The following is a 5,271-nucleotide window of genomic DNA, read 5'->3' on the forward strand; positions in this document are numbered from 1 at the left end:
GATGTGTGTTACCAACTTGCTTTCTGGCTTGACATGTACTACATAGCTTATCCTTCTTAAATGTGACATCTTCCAAGCCTCTAACTAAGTCATGCTTGATCAACTTGTTCAATTGTTTCATTCCAACATGACCAAGCCTTCTATGACATAACCAGCACATACTAGACTTAGTGAGCAAACATGTTGACAATTGAGCTTCTCTAGCATTGAAATCAACCAAGTATAGATTCTCATATCTAAATCCTTTGAATATCAAGTTAGAGTCATCTACACTTATGATCTCTACATCATCCATACCAAATATGCACTTGAAACCAAGATCACACAATTGAGCTACCAACAATAGGTTGAAGTTCAAGAGACAACCAATTTTTCACCTGAGGTTCATGTGCTTGCCGGCACGCTAGTCCCCATTGTGTCGACCAACATTTGGTGGTTCGGCGGCTAAGAGGTGTTGCACAAACCTCGTCCACACAATTGGACACCGCAAGAACCTACCCATAAGTGAGGTAACTCAATGACATGAGAAATCCACTAGAGTTACCTTTCGGCGCTCCGCCGGGTAAGGCACAAGACCCCTCAAAATCACCGTGATCGGAGCCGAAGACAATCACCAACCTCTGCTCGATGATCCTCACTGCTTCAAGCCGTCTCGGTGGCGGCAACCACCAAGAGTAACAAGTGTATCCCGTAGCGAAACACAAACACCAAGTGCTTTTAGATGCAATCACTCAAGCAATGTACTTGGATTCTCTCCCAATCTCACAAAGATGATGAATCAATGATGTAGATGAGTGGGAGGGCTTTGGCTAAGCTCACAAGGTTGCTATGTCAATGCAAATGGCCAAGAGTATGAGCTAGAGCTGGCCACATGCCTTTAAATAGAGCCCTCAACGTAATAGAGCCACTAGGCTATCACTGTAGCCCAACTCGGGGTGATCGGACGCGTCGGTCAGGTTGACCGAATGCTAGACCCCTGCGTCCGATCGCCTGATGATCGCCATGTGTCATCAGCTTCAAATGCTGAGCGCCCGATCTTAACGGCTAGTCTGCTTCACGCCACATGTTAAGTTGCGACTGGACGCGCTGCTCAAAGTGACCGAACGCTCCATCGCTGGAGTCCGATCATTTCCAATAAGGTTCTAGAGATGGTTTTCATGACCGAACGCGTCCGGTCACGCCCGATCGGACTCGCCCAGCGTCCGGTCACTCACCCTCTTCTTTGTGCGCCGCCACATCAGTAGGACTGGACGTTGAATAATGTTTAGCTAGAGTTCGGTCACCTGTGTTCGGTCTCAGGCCAAGAGTACCACCTTCTTTTATAATTGACCAGACGCTGGAACCCCGAGTCCAATCACTTTGAACTCAGTGATCGGTCACTGTTTGATAGTGAAAAACAACTCCTTCGATTCACCAACTTCTCCACCCTTGCTCAAATGTGCCAACCACCAAGTGTATCACCTTGTGCACGTGTGTTAGCATTTTTTCACACACATTTTCAAGGGTGTTAGCTTTCCACTAGATCCTAAATTCATATGCAATGATCACCCTGGGCATTTTTTCACTGAAAACCGAACATCGAACCAAACCGAACCGAAACCGAACCGAAAAGTCGGTAGTTCAGTTTTTCGGTTCGGTTTCAGTTTCCAGTTTCATGAAGTTCGGTGTTCGGTTTCGGCTTCGGTTTCTACGTCGTAATGAACCAAAATACCGAGAAACCGCTGGGCACTGAGCGAAGTGTCGGAGTGAGTGCTGAGCCGCTGTCCGTTGAGTGCTGAGCGATGAGCGCCGGCCCACCAGGACGCCAGCCCACCAGGCACCGGCCCACCACCCACGGTCGCACGCCCACATTGGCACCCGCACCACGGCACCACTCTCGCTCTTAACCCTAACCCTACGCTCTTCCCCGGTCCCCCCCCCCACGCCATACGCCCATACCCACACGCAAGTCACGAGGTCGAGACCCGAGCGGCCGAGCGGGAGCGGCAAGCCACTCACCCACTCCAAACCCTAGCCTCTACCCTGCGGTGCGGAGCAGGCGAGCCAGCAAGCGTCGGAGCAAATGAGTGGGGGCATGGCGCGGTGGCTGCTGTGAGCGCCGGAGGGGGCGAGTGGGAGCATGGCGCGATGGCTGCTGCGAGCGCCGGATGGGACGAGCTGCGCGGCGGGCGGCGGCAGCTGTGACTCTGCGAGCGACGCGGCGGCGGGATCTACGGTAGGAGCAGCAATGGCGGTGGGATCTGCAAGCAGGAGGAGCCAACGACAGTGGGATCTGCGAGCAAGAGCAGCAACGGCGGTGGGATCTACGGCAGGAGCAGCAACGGCGGCGAGATCTACGCGCAGGAGGAGCCAATGGCGGTGGGATCTGCGAGCAGAGGAGCGGTGGTGGGATCCTGTGCTTCTCGCTCTCCCTCTTCTCTATTCTAGTGAGATCAATCGGTTTAAACCAAAAACCGAACCGATGAAACCGAAACCGAAGTTGTCGGTTTCTTGTTTTCTACCAAACCGATCGGGTGCTAGTTTCTGGAAACCGAAATTGTTGGAAACCGAAGAAACTAAACCGATGTGTCGGTTAAAACCGATTGCCCAGGCTGATGCAATGAGTTATAGCATCTAGTGGCACTTTGATAACCGCATTTCAATACGAGTTTCACGCCTCTTGATAGTACGGCTATCGATCCTAAATGTGATCACACTCGCTAAGTGTCTCGATCACTAAACTGAAAAGCTCCTATAAATTTCACCTTTGCCTTGAGCTTTTTGTTTTTCCCTTTCTTCTTTTCGGAGTCCAAGCACTTGATTATTACCATGGCATCACCATCATCATGTCATGATCTTCATTTGCTTTTCCACTTGGAATGTGCCACATATCTCATAATCACTTTAATAAACTAGGTTAGCACTTAGGGTTTCATCAATTCACCAAAACCAAACTAGAGCTTTCACAGGTGCAGCTTGAGGAGTGGCTATTGCGTGGAGGATTCTTCTGGTGGACACAGACGGATCCTTGTATCTTATCATTAGATGTTTATTTCAATTCTGTTGTTCAAATTCCGCACTCTGAACTTAGTATTGTAATAATGTATTTCTGAGAACTCTTGTTGTATGAAATGGACTAAGTATTGTAAACTCGTTCTCATTATCAGATTCTGGATGAAAAACGTGGATTGTTCGAGTTCTCCATTGGGGTGTGCTCGACGAAACTGCCCGATGTAGCTCCCATTCGAGGTGCTTAGTGTCTAGTGGAAGATGAGCGCCTCTAGAAGCGTGTTATTTTGAGCGGTTCTGCCACAAGGAGCAGGCACCCCCAACACCAACAGTCATGCATCTTCTGCAATTGGAAAGAAAAAACTTGTGACAAGAGGTACAATTGTGAATTTGAGATTTAGGCATTTAGCAATTTATTTGAGATGTGATAATTGAGATTTTGCCTGTTGTATATGTGTAGATTTGAAGTCTTTTTTCAAGTATGAGTGTCGGTTCTGGATCCCACCCAAGTACCCATGAAAGTCAAATTGGTGTGGTTGTGGAATCTAAAGAAATACATCAAGAACTAGTTGTAGTTTCTTAAGTTGAATCAACTGTTGTTAGGCCAAAACAAGCACAAGCCCAAATAGAGCAAGCACAAACACAGGATGAAGAAGAAAGTGCAGGTATTGATCTCATTAGGGAATTTGGTGCAAATCTTCATGTTATTGCTGATCCTGGATGTCGAATAGCAATTGATAGATTTCACCCCGACATTAGAGATGATGTTAAGAGGGATTAGGGGACAAGGATATGATGGAGCCTCAAATATGAGAGGAGAATTCAATGGGCTACAAAAGCGAATTCATGATGAGGACCCATATGCTTTCTATGTTCACTGTTTTGCCCACCAATTGCAATTGGTAATTGTTTCTATCACATCTAGTTGTTCATTCTTTGATGATTTCTTCAACTATATCAGTTTGATTGTCACAAGTGCTAGTTCATCTTGTAAAAGAAAGGATAAGATAATTACAAAACATCGAGAAGAAATTTTGGAAAAATTGGAGAGTGGTCAAATTTTTTCAGGAAAGGGCAAGCACCAAAGGACAAATTTAGTTAGAGCTGGAGAAACAAGGTGGGTTCTCATTTAACAACCTTAGCTCGTATTGAGACAATGTGGAATTCTGTGGTTAAGGTCTTGTCCATTATTCATGAGGATGAGCGTAATACTAGTTGAGCGGGTGGCTTGGTGTGCAAGATGGAGAGTTTCTCTTTTGTTTTGAATATGAAGTTGATGTTGAAGGTGCTTCGCATTACTAATGAGCTATCTCAGCTGCTGCAAAGAAAGGATCAAAATATTGTTCAGGCCATGTCATTGCTTGTTGATGTGAAAACAAGGTTGATGACTTTGAGAAATGAAGGTTGGGAGCCGTTGCCGTGTTGATACCTAGATGGGGTCGATCAAGGCTAGATGGTAACTTAATCACTCAAGAGCATCATTACCGTGTTGATACTTTCATGGCTACTATTGATGCTATTATCACCGAGATGGACCATCGCTTCAATGTGGTATCATCAGAGTCACTTGTTTGCTTCTCATGTCTTGATCCAAGAAACTCCTTTTCCAAGTTTGATGTTGAAAAGATTGCTCGATTAACTAGAATATATGAAGAAGATTTCTCTGACTTGGATCGCTCTAATATAAGAGAACAACTTCAGACATTCATCCTTCACATGAGAAGAGTTGAACAATTCAAGGCTTGTCATTATTTTGGAAGTTTGGCCATTCAGATGGTTAAAAGTGAAAGAGACATCACTTTTACATTGGTCTATCGCCTCATCAAGCTAGCATTGCTTCTACCTATTGCAACTGCCACTGTTGAAAGAGCCTTCTCGGCTATGAATATAATCAAGATAGATTTGCGCAATAGGATGTTCGATGAATGGCTTAATGACTTGATACTCTGTTACAATGATAAGGAGATTTTTAGAGGCCTTGATGGAGATGAAATTAGGAAGACATTTCAAGTCATCAAAAATCGAGCTATTGACTTGCCTAGGCCACTAAGACCTAGACATGATTAGTTCTTTAATAGTAGGCTAGTGGTGTAGTGGTATGTCTTCTCATAACTTTATTATTGCATTATAATTCATATATTACACACTAAGTCACTAACTGATTTTCTCTTCAAAATTACAGGTTTCTTAGCTCTTGGAATGTTGGATTTTGGTCTTTAATTTGGACACTTATTCTTGTTCGGTTGGTCTTTGTTGAATTAACGGACTACTATCTTCAAATCA

The 5,271-nt window shown here is 45.2% G+C and overlaps 1 pseudogene; it reads left to right on the forward strand.

Annotated features, from left to right (window-relative positions):
- Window positions 1-3,749: 3,749 nt before the first annotated feature.
- Window positions 3,750-5,055, forward strand: LOC136525733 (uncharacterized; annotated as a pseudogene).
- The last annotated feature ends 216 nt before the right edge of the window (window positions 5,056-5,271 follow it).

This window comes from Miscanthus floridulus, chromosome 19 (genome assembly GCF_019320115.1).
Source record: "Miscanthus floridulus cultivar M001 chromosome 19, ASM1932011v1, whole genome shotgun sequence".
NCBI classification, from domain to species: Eukaryota; Viridiplantae; Streptophyta; class Magnoliopsida; order Poales; family Poaceae; genus Miscanthus; species Miscanthus floridulus.